This window comes from Mesoplodon bidens (assembly GCF_964165515.1).
Source record: "Mesoplodon bidens genome assembly, chromosome: 5".
NCBI lineage: Eukaryota > Metazoa > Chordata > Mammalia > Artiodactyla > Ziphiidae > Mesoplodon > Mesoplodon bidens.
This window is the reverse complement of record NC_138161.1, coordinates 67,014,761-67,030,888: the sequence shown is the minus strand read 5'-3', so window position 1 is coordinate 67,030,888 and position 16,128 is coordinate 67,014,761. Positions and strand designations below refer to the sequence as shown.

At 39.2% G+C, this 16,128-nt stretch overlaps 1 long non-coding RNA gene across 2 annotated transcripts; it reads left to right on the top strand.

Moving 5' to 3' along the window:
- The first annotated feature begins 241 nt into the window (after positions 1 to 241).
- Positions 242 to 13,521, top strand: LOC308618073. Of its 2 annotated transcripts, XR_014015964.1 has the most exons (4): positions 242 to 1,577; positions 2,583 to 2,797; positions 8,659 to 8,896; positions 13,141 to 13,521. It is a non-coding gene; the product is annotated as an uncharacterized lncRNA (long non-coding RNA). The 2 variants fall into 2 exon arrangements; XR_014015963.1 differs by lacking the exon at positions 8,659 to 8,896.
- The last annotated feature ends 2,607 nt before the right edge of the window (positions 13,522 to 16,128 follow it).

Here is a 16,128-nt window from a genome sequence, read left to right as displayed (position 1 = left end):
AGCATGCCCTAGAATGTTAGAGCTTAAGGAAACCTCAAAGGCCTGAAGGTGACTCATGTTTGAGAGATGAAAAAATTTAAGCCCAGAGAGATGTGTTCAGGACTTCACATGGTGGACTAGAGGCGTGGGATAGGGAGGGTGGGAGGAAGACGTAAGAGGGAGGAGATATGGGGATATATGTATACGTATAACTGGTTCACTTTGTCACAGAGCAGAAATTAACACACCATTAGCAATTATACTCCAATAAAGATGTTAAAAAGAAAAGACTTCACATGGTGGAATCTTGAATCCAAGCCTCTGGATTCCCAGGTCGGTGCTGTCTCCACTACAGTATGCTGCTTTCTTTAATACTCTATTGTGTGACAGGAAATCAGTAACAGCATTGGTACTGCATTGTAATCTGCCAGCGGGCATCAAAGTGATGCTATCTGCACCATCTCTTCAGAACTTTACATCTAGTGGGAAACCTTAGATAAGAGTAAATACCTGGGTAGCTCGTTATGTTTACAAAGCATACTCAAGAGTCTACCTTATTTAATCGTCATGACACGGAGGTAGGAGTAGGTGAAATTTGTTGGTGTGGTTTTGTCACACCCTTTCCCCTCCTCTGAGTTTGAAGTCAATTAAGAAATTGACATAGATTTGAGAAAGGGATATAAATATCAGCTTTATCAAATCTGAATTGAACTTCTATGTAAATTGAGTATTACCAACCAAAATCAGACTCCCTCTACTCCCAGATAGCATTTCACAAGACTGACCCTAACACCACAGATCCAAAGGGAGGTCAAGTCAAATCTTAAGCCTTGTAGTGCTGCCCAGTTAGTATTTCTCCCACAGGCGGAAAAAGATCTAAAAAGATTTCTGGGCAGCTGTTCTCAACCCTGTTGCACTTTAGAATCACTATGGGAGCTTTCAAAATATACAAAAGTATGGGCCCATCCCCAGACCAATTGAAACCTGATCTCTAGAGGTGGAGTCTGGGCATCAATAATTATTGATGCCCACTGAGCTCTTCTCTGTGACTCAGTTACCCAGCAAGGATGATGATTCTTTTGTGAAAATCCCTTCATGATAACTTGAGGTCAGTGAAGTAGGATTTTTACAGATGAAGAAATGGGCCCAAAGTGATGAAGTGACTTGCCCGGGTTCTCTTAAAGTAAGTCGTGACAGAGCTGGAGCTAGAATCCATTCATATATTTAAAAAAAATTTTTTTTTAATTGAATGCCTACTTCAGACCAGGCGCTGATTACTAATCCAATGTTCTTTGCTTCTCCCTGTCAGTTACCTTTCTTGAACTGAAATGTAAGATGGATGTACATTTGCTGGACATAAGATGGTATATTCACGTGGAATACTGAATTGGCTGTATTGAAGCCAGCTTCAACTAAGTCGGAGTACCTGCCGAATCATGGAGCACAAAAGCAGCAAAACAGATCAACGTGACTAGAAACATTCGTAAAAGGATGGCTTGGTCAAATATTTCGGGATAAAGCCACAAGGCAGGAGACAGCCTTTCCATGGGCGAGGAAAACCTCATCAAGTCACTATACACTGCTTCTTTTGACCACAGGTAAACAAATGGCTAACATCCTAAGCAGCGGTGATGAACAAGTTGACATTACCACGAAAGATAACAAAATGTAGACATCTGTCTAGAAGAAAACACTATAGTTCATCCATAAACATAGATTCTCTTGCTAAGAAACAGTAAGAAAAGTTCAACTCAACTACACATTTTTATAAGCACTATGCATAATTTCTACCCCAGTTTCTTTTAGGTCTAGCTATAAGATTACATGATTATTTTATTGCTTAAATCTGAATAGTAATCTTAAGACCTCTGTAAATATGTGGAAGACTTAAATGGAAAAGTAAACTTGCTCATGATGACATGGAAACTCAAAGAAAAAATATTCTTAAAATGTTACTGTGGGTATTTTCTTTCTATGAATAAAGACAGGATTTAATGTTGCTTTGGGGTTTTTTTAAGCTGAATTAAATAAAGATTTGTGAAATAAGTTTAACTTCTTGGAAATTAAGCTTATGTAACAGCTAGAAAGCTTCTACAATTTTAGAATTTTATCATTATTTGTAATTTTAACCTGTGTGTAAACTCAACAATGATCTCTGAGTTTTTTCCTTAGTTTGAGTCTACAGTTATCTGTGTTCAAAACTCCTTTCCATTTTTGTAGCTCTCAAATATTTGTAAGTTCTTGCTTCACTCACCCTACCCTTTTTAATCACCTCTATTTGGGTCTTTTAATCTTTCCTCCTAAACCAGTGCACAAGCAGCCAGAGGCAGTGTTAGTGGAATAATGAGAACTTTGCCCCTGAATCTGCAATTAAAATTCTACCCTTTAAATTACTTCCAGGGGTTTGTTGTAGTGGATAAGTCAATAGGCAGCTTTGAAACAAACTATCTGTTTTTTATTTCTGCTGAGGGCAGCATCTCATAAAAGAAACACGTGTGTAAATGACCAATGGATAAAAACGAATCAGATGATTACTAGATCCCTATGACTTAAGCTTTGGCATGACTGTAATTACATTTTTAACCCTGGCTGAAATTGAACAGTACCGCCTGCAGAGGGAGAAGGAGTTCAAGGCCAGGGAAGCTGCAGCTCTGGGATCCCACGGCAGTTGCAGCACTGAAGTGGAGAAGGACACCCAGGAGAAGATGACCATCCTTCAGACCTACTTCCGGCCTAACAAGGATGAAGTCCTGGATAACCTCTTGGTCTTTGTCTGTGACATCCAGCCAGAAATCCAAGAGAATTACCGCATGAATGGGTAGGGGAACAACAAAAACGCTGTTCCGTGGATTGGCATTTTAGATGCCTTCATGGAATCTTTAGCAATATTGGGTTATATTCTTGTGAAAAGGCATTAAATTATTTCTGTATATTATATAATAGGTCCCTTAACTTTTTGCAGAATAGCAAACGTAACTTCTTTGTACAAACTTAGAGCCTATCCAAAGATTTTATCTTTTTACCTCATATTTCTTAGAAACTTAACGGGTATATGTTGTCTGTTTTCCTATCCCTTTCGCTCAAGTGGCATATTATGAACACTGACTTTTTCTTTCTTAGATATAGTTTTTAAAAAAAACAATTTTCTTAAGAAAGAAAGGGATTAAATTTTTTTTTCCCCTAAATCTTTCTTGAAGGTCAGGGGCTTTAGCTATGAAAAAGTAGCAAATAGTTATTTGTAACCTATGTGAACAGCCAGCCTTAAAATAGTCCTTTCCAGCTAAGAGTTAGAACAATGGGTACTAGTATTGGGCTGCTTTTGGTTTTTCTTATTCAAAATTACTAGATGATAGAATTTAAGAACTTGTTACATGTCACTACTTAGTATACTGATATTGTACTAATAACCATTTAAAAGTCCAAAATAAAAATATAAATAAATAAATAGAACATTTAGCACAGAAAAGCTTTAAATGTACTTAAAAACCTTGCATTGGAAAGACCCCAGGATTACGTGGGTTCATAGTTGAGCCTTAGTTGACCTTTAGTTAATTCTCATGTTATTTTAAATGGTCAAAGCCTAGAGCAAAAAGTGGGACTCTCTTCAGTTCATTTTAAGGTTTAATATCAAAGCTTGATATAGTTGATATATTTCATCTAATCTAAGATGCTGACGATGGCAAAATTCACATTATGTACTACGACAAAAATACTTTCTTAGCACTTGGAATTTTTATTTTAAGTTTACTCAGATTTAGGCGTATTTTAAAAGATTATCTTCTATCACTCTTGTGCATCATAAAAAAAGGTCTTCATACTCAGAGTCAAGCTCTTCTGAATCACTGTTCAATCCAAAGCTGCTGATGTCTGTGTTTTTCCACAAAATATTGTTCTCCACACCACCAAAGCATTGGTAATACTGCCTTTCCCAAAGGAAGGGTCCATTGCTGTCTCTGGATTGTTTTTTTATTTTTCTCAAACTGCTGACGTTGGCCAGTTTTGATGCCACATCTTTCTTACTCTTGCTGCAAGTGTCAATGGAAGGTTTCAGACAAGTTCACACAGGCACCAGCAACAACAGCTACTGCACAACTTAGGCCTGGCCTATGGCAGTTGTCAGTGGCACCTTGATTTCAGAGATACTAAAGCATGAAACAATATGCATCACAAAACTGGTGAAAAGTAATAGTGCAAAACCATAATCTCACATATGGAATACAGGTGCAAACATTCTAGGGTATCAGGCAACCAGAATCCTGCAATGCATCACAGGAATAATGACCAAACACCAGACATTCAAATCTGAGGAGCAGTTGGGTAATTAACAGGAAGAGAAATTGAGTGAAGACAGTCAAGCCATGACTAGAACAGTGCTGGTATCACTTTTTTAGAAAAACAGTACTTGACCAGGGGTCCAGAGACCCAAGTTATAATCTTAATTCAGTCACTGAGCTTCTGTGTGACTTGGACCAGGACATGTCACTCCCTGGTCTTAGTATCCTCAAGTAAAAGAAGGGTCTACCCGAGGCCCTTTCCAGCTCTGATATTCTGGGACCCCATGAGTCTAGGCCAGTGTCTCATCCATGAAGAATCCAGCCCAGGTTTTGTACAGAACTTTGTGTAAGTCAAACCCTTGGTTACTCAGGTAGAAAACTGGTCATGCTGCCCAGTAAATCCTCCTGCTCTTTAATTTCACACAACAGTGCAGAGTGTAACCACAGCTCCAGTGAAAATAAAAAATTACCAGGTTCCCTTCCCAGCTTATTCCAGACAAATATTCATGTCCTGACTCCTTTCTGAACCACCCCCGTAAAAGCCCCAGGAGGCCTCCTGTGCAATAGCCTTCAATGAGAGTCCAAGGCAAGGCACTGAACTTATTTTTATTGCCACCTCAGAGCTTTCTTACATACTCACTCTCTCTTCCTGCACCTCCTTATTATCCTCTTGATACTTCTTTTATTTAAAATGAATTTACACATATTTATTTACATTTTTATTGTGGAAAAATAGACATAACATAAAACGTACCATTTTAACCATTTTAAGTGTGCGGTTCATTAGCATTAAGTACATTCACATTGTTGTACAAACTTTATTTAATTTTTACATTAAAAAAACCCACATGTCCTTAGTAATAACTTCAAATAGCACCTGAAGGTATCAAATGAAAAATTAAAGTCTCTTAATCGTTTGTTCCAAAAGAAATCACTCTTACGTTTCTTGTGGATACTTCCAGAATTATTTTTAATTTATATATCAGTATATACAGTATGTACAGTACCTATTTTTAAAATATTTATATAAGCAGGTTTTTCTTATTTTTAAACATTTATACACATTGTGCTGCCTTTGCTTTTTCATTTAACAAAATATCTTGGAGCTGTTTCTGTGTCAACACATACACCTCTACCTGAATCCTTTTGTTGTTTTTAAATGTATGATTATAAGATAATTGATTTAACCAGTATCCAATTTTTAAAATTTTATTTATTTTTTTATACAGCAGGTCCTTATTAGTCATCAATTTTATACATATCAGTGTATACATGTCAATCCCAATCTCCCAATTCATCACACCACCCCCACACACCCCCGCCGCTTTCCCCCCTTGGTGTCCATACGTTTGTCCTCTACATGTATCTCCATTTCTGCACTGCAAACCGGTTCATCTGTACCATCTTTCTAGGTTCCACATATATGCGTTAATATATGATATTTGTTTTTCTTGTTCTGACTTACTTCACTCTGTATGACAGTCTCTACTCTGTATGACAGTCTCTAGATCCATCTATGTCTCTACAAATGACCCAATTTTGTTCCTTTTTATGGCTGAGTAACATTCCATTGTATATACGTACCACATCTTCTTTATCCATTTGGCTGTTGATGGGCATTTAGGTTGCTTCCATGACCTGGCTATTGCAAATAGTGCTGCAATGAACATTGGGGTGCATGTGTCTTTTTGAATTATGATTTTCTCTGGGTATATGCCCAGTAGTGGGATTGCTGGGTCATGGTAATTCTATTTTAGTTTTTTAAGGAACCTCCATACTGTTATCCATAGTGGCTGTATCAATTTACATTCCCACCAACAGTGTAAGAGGGTTCCCTTTTCTCCACACCCTCTCCAGCATTTGTGGTTTGTAGATTTTCTGATGATGCCCATTCTAACCGGTGTGAGGTGATACCTCATTGTAGTTTTGATTTGCATTTCTCTAATAATTAGTGATGTTGAACAGCTTTTCATGTGCTTTTTGGCCATCTGTATGTCCTCTTTGAGGAAATGTCTATTTAGGTATTCTGCCCATTTTTGGATTGAGTTGTTTGTTTTTTTAATATTGAGCTGCATGAGCTGTTTATATATTTTGAGATTAATCCTTTGTCTGTTGATTTGTTTGCAAATATTTTCTCCCATTCTGAGGGCTGTCTTTTCGTCTTGTTTATGGTTTCCTTTGCTTTGCAAAAGCTTTTAAGTTTCATTAGGTCCCATTTGTTTATTTTTGTTTTTATTTCTATTACTCTAGGAGGTGGATCAAAAAAGATCTTGCTGTGATTTATGTCAAAGAGTGTTCTTCCTATGTTTTCCTCTAAGAGTTTTATAGTGTCCTGTCTTACATTTAGGTCTCTCATCCATTTTGAGTTTATTTTTGTGTATGGTGTTAAGGAGTGTTTTAATTTCATTCTTTTACATGCAGCTGTCCAGTTTTCCCAGTACCACTTATTGAAGAGACTGTCTTTTCTCCATTGTATATCCTTGCCTCCTTTGTCATAGATTAGTTGACCATAGGTGCATGGGTTTATCTCTGGGCTTTCTATCCTGCTCCATTGATCTATAGTTATGTTTCTGTGCCAGTAACATATTGTCTTGATTACTGTAGCTTTGTAGAATAGTCTGAAGTCAGGGAGTCTGATTCCTCCAGCTCCGTTTTCTTCCCTCAAGACTGGTTTGGCTATTCGGGGTCTTTTGTGTCTCCATACAAATTTTAAGATTTTCTGTTCTAGGTCTGTAAAAAATGCCATTGGAAATTTAATAGGGATTGCATTGAATCTGTGGATTGCTTTGGGTACTATAGTCATTTCCACAGTATTGATTCTTCCAGCCCAAGAACTTGGTATATCTCTCCATCTGTTGGTATCATCTTTAATTTCTTTCCACAGTATCTTATAGTTTTCTGAATAGGTCTTTTGTCTCCCTAGGTAGGTTTATTCCTAGGTATTTTATTGTTTTTGTTGCAATGGTAAATGGGAGTGTTTCCTTAATTTCTCTTTCAGATTTTTCATCATTAGTGTATAGGAATGCAAGAGATTTCTGTGCATTAATTTTGTATCCTGCAGCATTACCAGATTCATTGATTAGCTCTAGTAGTTTTCTGGTGACATCTTTAGGATTCTCTATGTATAGTATCACGTCATCTGCAAACAGTGACAGTTTTACTTCCTCTTTTCCAATTTATATTCCTTTTATTTCTTTTTCTTCTCTGATTGCCGTGGCTAGGACTTCCAAAACTATGTTGAATAATAGTGGTGAGAGTGGACATCCTTGTCTTGTTCCTGATCTTAGAGGAAATGCTTTCAGTTTTTCACCATTGAGAATGATGTTTGCTGTGGGTTTGTCGTATATGACCTTTATTATGTTGAGGTAGGTTCCCTCTATGCCCACTTTCTGGAGAGTTTTTATCATAAACGGGTGTTGAATTTTGTCAAAAGCTTTTCCTACATCTGTTGAAATGATCATATGGTTTTTCTCCTTCAGTTTGTTAAAATGGTTTATCACATTGATTGATTTGCGTATATTGAAGAATCCTTGCATCGCTGGGATAAATCCCACTTGATCATGGTGTATGATCCTTTTAATGTGTTGTTGCATTCTGTTTGCTGGTATTTTGTTGAGGATTTTTGTATCTATATTCATCAGTGATATTGGTCTATAATTTTCTTTTTTTGTGATACATTTTTCTGGTTTTGGTATCAGGGTGATGGTGGCCTCATAGAATAAGTTTGGGAGTGTTCCTTCTGCAATTTTTTGGAAGAGTTTGAGAAGGATGGGTGTTAGCTCTTCTCTAAATGTTTGATAGAATTCACCTGTGAAGCCATCTGGTCCTGGACTATTGTTTGTTGGAAGATTTTAAATCATAGTTTCAATTTCATTACTTCTGATTGATCTGTTCATATTTTCTATTTCTTCCTGGTTCAGTCTTGGAAGGTTATACCTTTCTAAGAATTTTTCCATTTCTTCCAACTTGTCCATTTTATTGGCATAGAGTTGTTTGTAGTAGTCTCTTAGGATGCTTTGTATTTCTGCAGTGTCTGTTGTAACTTCTCCTTTTTCATTTCTAATTTTATTGATTTGAGTCCTCTCTCTCTTTTTCTTGATCAGTCTGGCTAATGGTTTATCAATTTTGTTATCTTCTCAAAGAACCAGCTTTTAGTTTTATTGATCTTTGCTACTGTTTTCTTTGTTTCTATTTCATTTATTTCTGCTCTGATCTTTATGATTTCTTTCCTTCTGCTAACTTTGGGTTTTGTTTGTTCTTCTTTCTCTAGTTCCTTTAGGTGTGAGGTTAGATTGTTTATTTGAGATTTTTCTTGTTTCTTGAGGTAAGCTTGTATAGCTATAAACTTCCCTCTTAGAACTGCTTTTGCTGCATCCCATAGGTTTTGTCTTTTTTTTTTTTGCAGAACGCAGGCCTGTCACTGTTGTGGCCTCTCCCGTTGTGGAGCACAGGCTCCAGACGTGTAGGCTCAGCGGCCATGGCTCACGGGCCCAGCCACTCCGCAGCATGTGGGATCTTCCCAGACCGGGGCACAAACCCATGTCCCCTGCATCGGCAGGCGGACTCTCAACCACTGCGCCACCAGGGAAGCCCCTATACCATAGGTTTTGGATCATCGTGTTTTCACTGTCATTTGTCTCCAGGTATTTTTTTATTTCCTCTTTGATTTCTTCATTGATCTCTTGTTTATTTACTAACGTATTGTTTAGCCTTCATGTGTTTGTGTTTTTTACGGTTTTTTTCCCTATAATTGATTTCTAATCTCATAGCATTGTGGTCAGAAAAGATGCTTGGTATGATTTCAATTTTGCTAACTTTACTGAGGCTTGATTTGTGACCCAAGATGTGATCTGTCCTGGAGAATGTTCCATGTGCACTTGAGAAGAAAGTGTAATCTGCTGTTTTGGGATGGAATGTCCTATAAATATCAATTAAATCTGTGTGGTGTGTTGTGTCATTTAAAGCTTGTGTTTCCTTATTTATTTTCTGCTTGGATGATATGTCCATTGGTGTAAGTGAGGTGTTAAAGTCCCCCAGTATTATTGTGTTACTGTTGATTTCCTCTATTATAGTTGTTAGCAGTTGCCTTATGTATTGAGGTGCTCGTACGTTGGATGCATATATATTTATAATTGTTATATCTTCTTCTTGGATTGATCCCTTGATCATTATGTAGTGTCCTTCCTTGTCTCTTGTAACATTCTTTACTTTAAAGTATATTTTATCTGATATGAGTATTGCTACTCCAGCTTTCTTTTGATTTCCATTTGCATGGAATATCTTTTTCCATCCCCTCACTTTCAGTCTGTATGTGTCCCTAGGTCTGAAGTGGGTCTCTTGTAGACAGCATATATATGGGTCTTGTTTTTGTATCCATTCACCAAGCCTGTGTGTTTTGGTTGGAGCATTTAATCCAGTCACGTTTAAGGTAATTATCGATATGTATGTTCCTGTGACCATTTTCTTAATTGTTATGGGTTTGTTTTTGTAGGTCCTTTTCTTCTCTAGTGTTTCCCACTTAGAGAAGGTCCTTTTAGCATTTGTTGTAGAGTTGGTTTGGTGGTGCTGAATTCTCTTAGCTTTTACTTGTTTGTAAAGCTTTTGATTTCTCCGTCATATCTGAGTGAGATCCTCGCTGGGTAGAGTAATCTTGGTTGTAGGTTCTTCCCTTTCATCACTTTAAGTATATCATGCCACTCCCTTCTGGCTTGTAGAGTTTCTCCTGGGAAATCAGCTGTTCACCTTATGGGAGTTCCCTTGTATGTTATTTGTCATTTTTCCCTTGCTGCTTTCAGTAATTTATCTTTGTCTTTAATTTTTGCCAATTTGATTACTATGTGTCTCGGTCTGTTTCTCCTTGTGTTTGTCCTGTATGGGAGTCTCTACACTCCGTGGACTTGGGTGGCTATTTCCTTTCCCATGTTAGGGAAGTTTTGACTATAATCTCTTCAAATATTTTCTCCAGTCCTTTCTCTCTCTCTTCTCCTTCTGGGACCCCTAAATGCGAATGTTGTTGCGTTTAATGTTGTCTCAGAGGTCTCTTAGGCTGTCTTCATTTCTTTTCATTCTTTTTTCTTTATTCCATTCTGCAGCAGTGAATTCCACCATTCTGTCTTCCAGGTCACTTATCTACTCTTCTGCCTCAGTTATTCTGCTATTGATTCCTTCTAGTCTATTTTTCATTTAAGTTATTGTGTTGTTTATCTCTGTTTGTTTGTTCTTTAATTCTTCTAGATCTTTGTTAAACATTTCTTGCAACTCCTCGACCTTTGCCTCCATTCTTTTTCCAATGTCCTGGATCATCTTCATTATCATTATTCTGAATTCTTTTTCCTGAAGGTTGCCTATCTCCACTTCAGTTAGTTGTTTTTCGGGGGTTTTATCTTGTTCCTTCATCTCGTACATAGCGCTCTGCCTTTTCATCTCGTCTGTCTTTCTGTGAATGTGGTTTTTGTTCCACAGGCTGCAGGATTGTAGTTCTTCTTGCTTCTGCTGTCTGTCCTCTGGTGGATGAGGCTATCTGAGAGGCTTATGCAAGTTTCCTGATGGGAGGGACTGTTGGTGGGTAGAGCTGGCTGTTGCTTTGGTGGGCAGTGCTCAGTAAAACTTTAATCTGCTTGTCTGCTGATGGGTGGGGCTCGGTTCCCTCCCTGTTGGTTGTTTGGCCTGAGGTGACCCAACACTGGAGCCTACCTAGGCTCCCTGTTGGGGCCAATGGTGGACTCTGGGAGGGCCCCCGCCAAGGAGTACCTCCCAGTACCTCTGCTGCCAGTGCCCTCATCCCCACAGTGAGACACAGCCACCCCCTGCCTCTGCAGGAGACCCTCCAACACCAGCAGGTAGGTCTGGTTCAGTCTCCTATGGGGTCACTGCTCCTTCCCCTGGGTCCTGATGCGCACACTATTTTGTGTGTCCCCTCCAAGAATGGAGTCTCTGTTTCCCCCAGTCCTGTCGAAGTCCTGCAGTCAAGTCCCGCTAGCCTTCAAAGTCTGATTCTGTAGGAATTCCTACTCCCACTGCCGGACCCTCAGATTGGGATGCCTGACGTGTGGCTCAGAACCTTCACTCCAGTGGGTGGACTTCTATGGTATAAATGTTCTCCAGTTTGTGAGTCACCCGCCCAGCAGTCATGGGATTTGATTTTATTGTGATTGCACCCCTCCTACCATCTCATTGTGGCTTCTCCTTTGTCTTTGGATGTGGGGTATCTTTTTTGGTGAATTCCAATGTCTTCCTGTCAATGATTGTTCAGCAGTTAGTTGTGATTCTGGTGTTCTCACAAAAAGGGGTGAGAGCACATCCTTCTACTCCGCCATCTTGAACCAATCTTGGTAGGGTTTTTTTTCACTAATTTATTATTTTAATGTCTGGATGTCAGAACGTGAGACAAGGTTGGCAGGGCTGGAATCTCCAGGGGAGAGTCCATTCCCTTGCCTTTTCCCACTTCTAGAGGTTGCCTGCATTCTTTGCCTTGTGATGCCACATCACTCTGACCTCTCCTTTCATCCTCACATTGTCTTCTCTCACCAGTATCCAATTGATAGCATCATATTGTTTCTAGTTTTTTGTTGCTATTGTTTTTTTTCTTTTTGTTACTGCTGTCTTTGCTATTACAAATAATGCTGCAGTGACCATCCTTGTATATATAATGTGTCATACATTAGCTACTATATCTTTAGTCTCAATTCCTAACTGTGGAATTCCAGAATCAAAGAGCATATGCATGTAACTGGCTTATTTAAAAGACTCTCTTCTTTGTAGAGTCTAAACATGAAATGGTTTTGTTCCTCAAACCATCATTTTCAACTGTGTTATTTTGAATACCCTTCAGCCTTTTAAGGGCATCTTGAGCAGATTCCATAACTTTCCAGTCCATTTAAAACTTCAGAGTTGATTCAAAGCTCTCCGTTTCCCTTGAGATACTTGGAAGGGCTCCTTCAATGATAGAAACAGAGGAGGAATGGTGGTGGGAAAAAAGCAAACACTTCTTGACTTAAATTTTATCTTGTTGGCTGTGCTGTTTCTCTGGCTGACCAGGCAGATAGTTGATGTTATTTGTATGGCAGGCATCAAGATTTTCGATCTTTGGAGGTGTCTTGTGAGGCCTCCTTCTCTGTTGCACAGTCCCCAGTGTGGGCGACATTACTCTAGCTCAGCTTCTTCCTGAGCTTCCACCACTGGACCACTAGGGCCCACTTCAGGGAGCTGTTGCTCCCTGAATGGGTAACCTTCTTGGATGCAGTACTGGCAAGATAATTCAAGCCCAGAAACCTTGTGTAGGGTCCTCTCCTCTCAATCCATAGAACAAGAAAGTCCCCTTGCCACCCTTGGGGTCCACACTTATTTGGATTCAGGGAGGGGAAAACATCCCTCCTTTCCTCTCACAAAGAAGGGAAAAGACTCTCACGGTGATTATGGTAGTCTTTTCTCACAAGACCACCACTCGTCATTAATCTCACTCTTTTCCAGCCTTCTTAACTTGACTCAGCATGGTTGTTGAGGTGTGTTGATGATAGTATTGCCAGTTTTGCTTCCTACCAGAAACCCTAGGGAGGTATTTGACCCCATCTTAAGGTGATCAGTTGATGGCTGTCTTGAAACAAAAAAAATATATATATATATATAGTTTTTCTTACTTAGTGTCTAATAGTGTAAGCTTTCGGTTTTAAATGCAATTTAGGAAGAGAAAAAGTCCCTCGCAATTTCTTGTTACATGCATTTAGCTAGTTACAAATTATTCTCCAAAAAGGCTATATTGGTGTACACTACCATCAACAGCAAATGGGAATGCCTGTTTACCAAACCCTCCCTAATACTCCCTTCAACATATTTGAAGACCAAAACTACTGGTAGAACCAAACTTCTCAGTTTACTTTGTCTTCTGCAGGAGCAGGAAGAAAAAGAAATCAGAGTGGGAATACACAGCCCCGATTCCCCTGCTATCATATGAGTATTTGCTGTGTAGATGTTGGACTATTTTATGTGGATATACTTGACCTCTAATAATTAGCTACAGAGTAATGTCTTGCCTCTGTCAGCCCTGAGAACAGGTACTACCAGAAAGCAGTGGATCTGTTGTGAATACTGAGCCTGGAGGGTAGAGGAGAAGCTAGCATACCTTGAGGCTAATGTTTCGGTGCCTTAGGGAGAGACCCCAAGGGGGTTGTATTTTAAAAATTTTAACTGGCCTTTTCCCCCAGGTCCTGGGAATCCACCTCCAAATCCTTGAAATTTTCAGAGTGATAAAAGTGTCTTTGTTATTTGTGGTTGGCTCCCCAGATCATACCTGATAGTTTATGCTAATGAACACCAACTTGCAGCTGGTGTTTGCAGTAAAGACAGTCTTATGGAGGACTGTGCCCTTAACCTGTGAAGTTTGCACTAACTCTAGGTAGTTGGTGTCAGAACTCCTTACACCGAGGGAGAATCTCTAGGCAAAACTAGAACTGTGAGGTCCAATAACCCTCACCTTTGCGGAGAATCTACTGCCATGACAGAAAGAGTTAAGAAAATTAATTTCTATTTATGTTCATTACTAAAGAGTCGAACAGCCCTGTGGCCTAGCAAAGAGATTATCCACCTAGAATGTCTTCTTTTATCTCTGCTCTAAACACTTGGCCCAGGGGGCTACTTCTACAGGCCAAGCAAAGAGAATAGTAGGTTCATCAGGGATCATAAGTTATTCAACTATGTGTCCCTCTCTGAGAACCTACAATGGTGCTTCCCTTTGATAGATACTTAAAATAATAATAGTGTTGGTAATAATCACAATAATAATTTAGTGAAACAGGAAGGTCCACCTCTGGTAGCCAAAATGCTTGAGAATCATCCATCTAATGGGTTAAAAAGAAATAGACCAGGGGCTTCCCTGGTGGTCCATTGGCTAGACTCCACACTTGTACTGCAGGTGGCACAGGTTCGATCCCTGGTCGGGGAACTAAGATCCCACATGCCACACAGCTTGGCCAAAAGATAAAAAATAAATTAAAAAAAAAAAAAGGAATAGACCAGGCCAAAACAATGAAGACTGAAAGGAGATGTGATAAAATGTTTATGAAATCATGAAGGGTGTGGATGAGATAACCAGACAATGCTTACTCTCCATTATAACCAGACAATGCTTACTCTCCATTACATTTCAAAGTTTTTAAATCTTGAAGCAGAAAAATTGAAAACATGAAGTATGCACAGTGGGAAATGGAATGAGAGAATCCACTACTCAGTGAAATAGTGCAAGCTAAAAATATCTATAAGGTTTAGAGGAAACTCAAGAGGGACAAACCAAAATAGATTATTTCTTTTATTTTTTATTTTTTAACTTAATTTTTATTTTATATTGGGGTATAGTTGATTTACAATGCTGTGTTAGTTTCAGGTGTACAGCAAAGTGATTCAGTTATACATATACATATATCCATTCTTTTTCAGATTCTTTTCCCATATTGGTTATTACAGAATACTGAATAGAGTTCCTCCCTATGCTATACAGTAGATACTTGTTGATTATCTATTTTATTTATTTTTTTTAAAACATCTTTATTGGAGTATAATTGTTCTACTATGGTGTGTTAGTTTCTGCTTTATAACAAAGTGAATCAGCTATACATATACATATATCCCCATATCTCCTCCTTCTTCCATCTCCCTCCAACCCTCCCTATCCCACCCCTCTAGGTGGTCACAAAGCACCGAGCTGATCTCCCTGTGCTATGTGGCTGCTTCCCACTAGCTATCTGTTTTACATTTGGTGGTGTATATATGTCAGTGCCACTCTCTCACTTCGTCCCAGCTTACCCTTCCCCCTCCCCGTGTCCTCAAGTCCATTCTGTACGTCTGCATCTTTATTCCTGTCCTGCCCCTACATTCTTCTTAAGAAAAAATAAAAATTTAGGAGATTTATCATAACTTTCTGAGGTCACGGAGCAGAGCCAAGCATTCACACAACATGTGCTTAGAATTCACTCCAAAGGAGAGCCCTCGGCTGAGTGGACAATGGAGATGACTCAGTCTCATCTCCCAAAAGGAGGGGACCCATTACATCAGATCCTGGTTCAGCCTGTTTAGGATTCTTGGGCTCATTCCATTGCCCAGTCGTGCTGGAACTCTTTGTCCTGCCCTCAGATGTCAGTTTATACACCCCAAAAGAAATCATTTCAGTCTTCTCTACTGGTTCCCTGACAAACTACCATTTCTACTGGCACTCTCGCATACTCTGGTGGGAAGGGATACTGGACAAGTTTCGGCAGTTTGTCATTATTTATTGAAGAGTCCAGTTCCAGGCCAAAATCATATGTGTGATAGTTTAGAACTGATCATTGAAAATTACAGGGCTTTGCCTGGCAGGCCTCACGGGGAGAAGCTGCCCTCTCCACACCAGACCTGATGCACTGCCAATCCATTGCAATTTTCTGGAGGGGTTGTGGTCAAGGACTCAGCCTTCCTTCTCCCTAATCCAACCAGCCATGCTCATACACATATCTACATTCCTAACCCAGATGTCTCCATTCAGAGTCCTCCTTGTTGGGGGCCTCGGCTGAAGCACCTTTCTCTACTTCGAGTCAGTACCTTTGCACTACTAGCCCTTCTCTCTCTCTCCTTCCCCCTGGCTCACAGATCCACAAAAAGGCAGGAACCTTTTGTTCATGGCTTCTTGACAGTGAGATGATTGCCCCTGTATGTACTGCATTCACCTGAAAAGTTTTCAAAATATGTACATTAAGAACCTAAATGCCCAGCAGTAAGGACTGTGCAAATACATTTTGGCCCATTTATAAGCTAGAATACTGTGCAGATGTTAAAAGTGATAATGGATATAAATGAAAGCATGCTTATCATAGGTAGTTCAAAGCAGCATATACTCTCTATTTGCATTTGT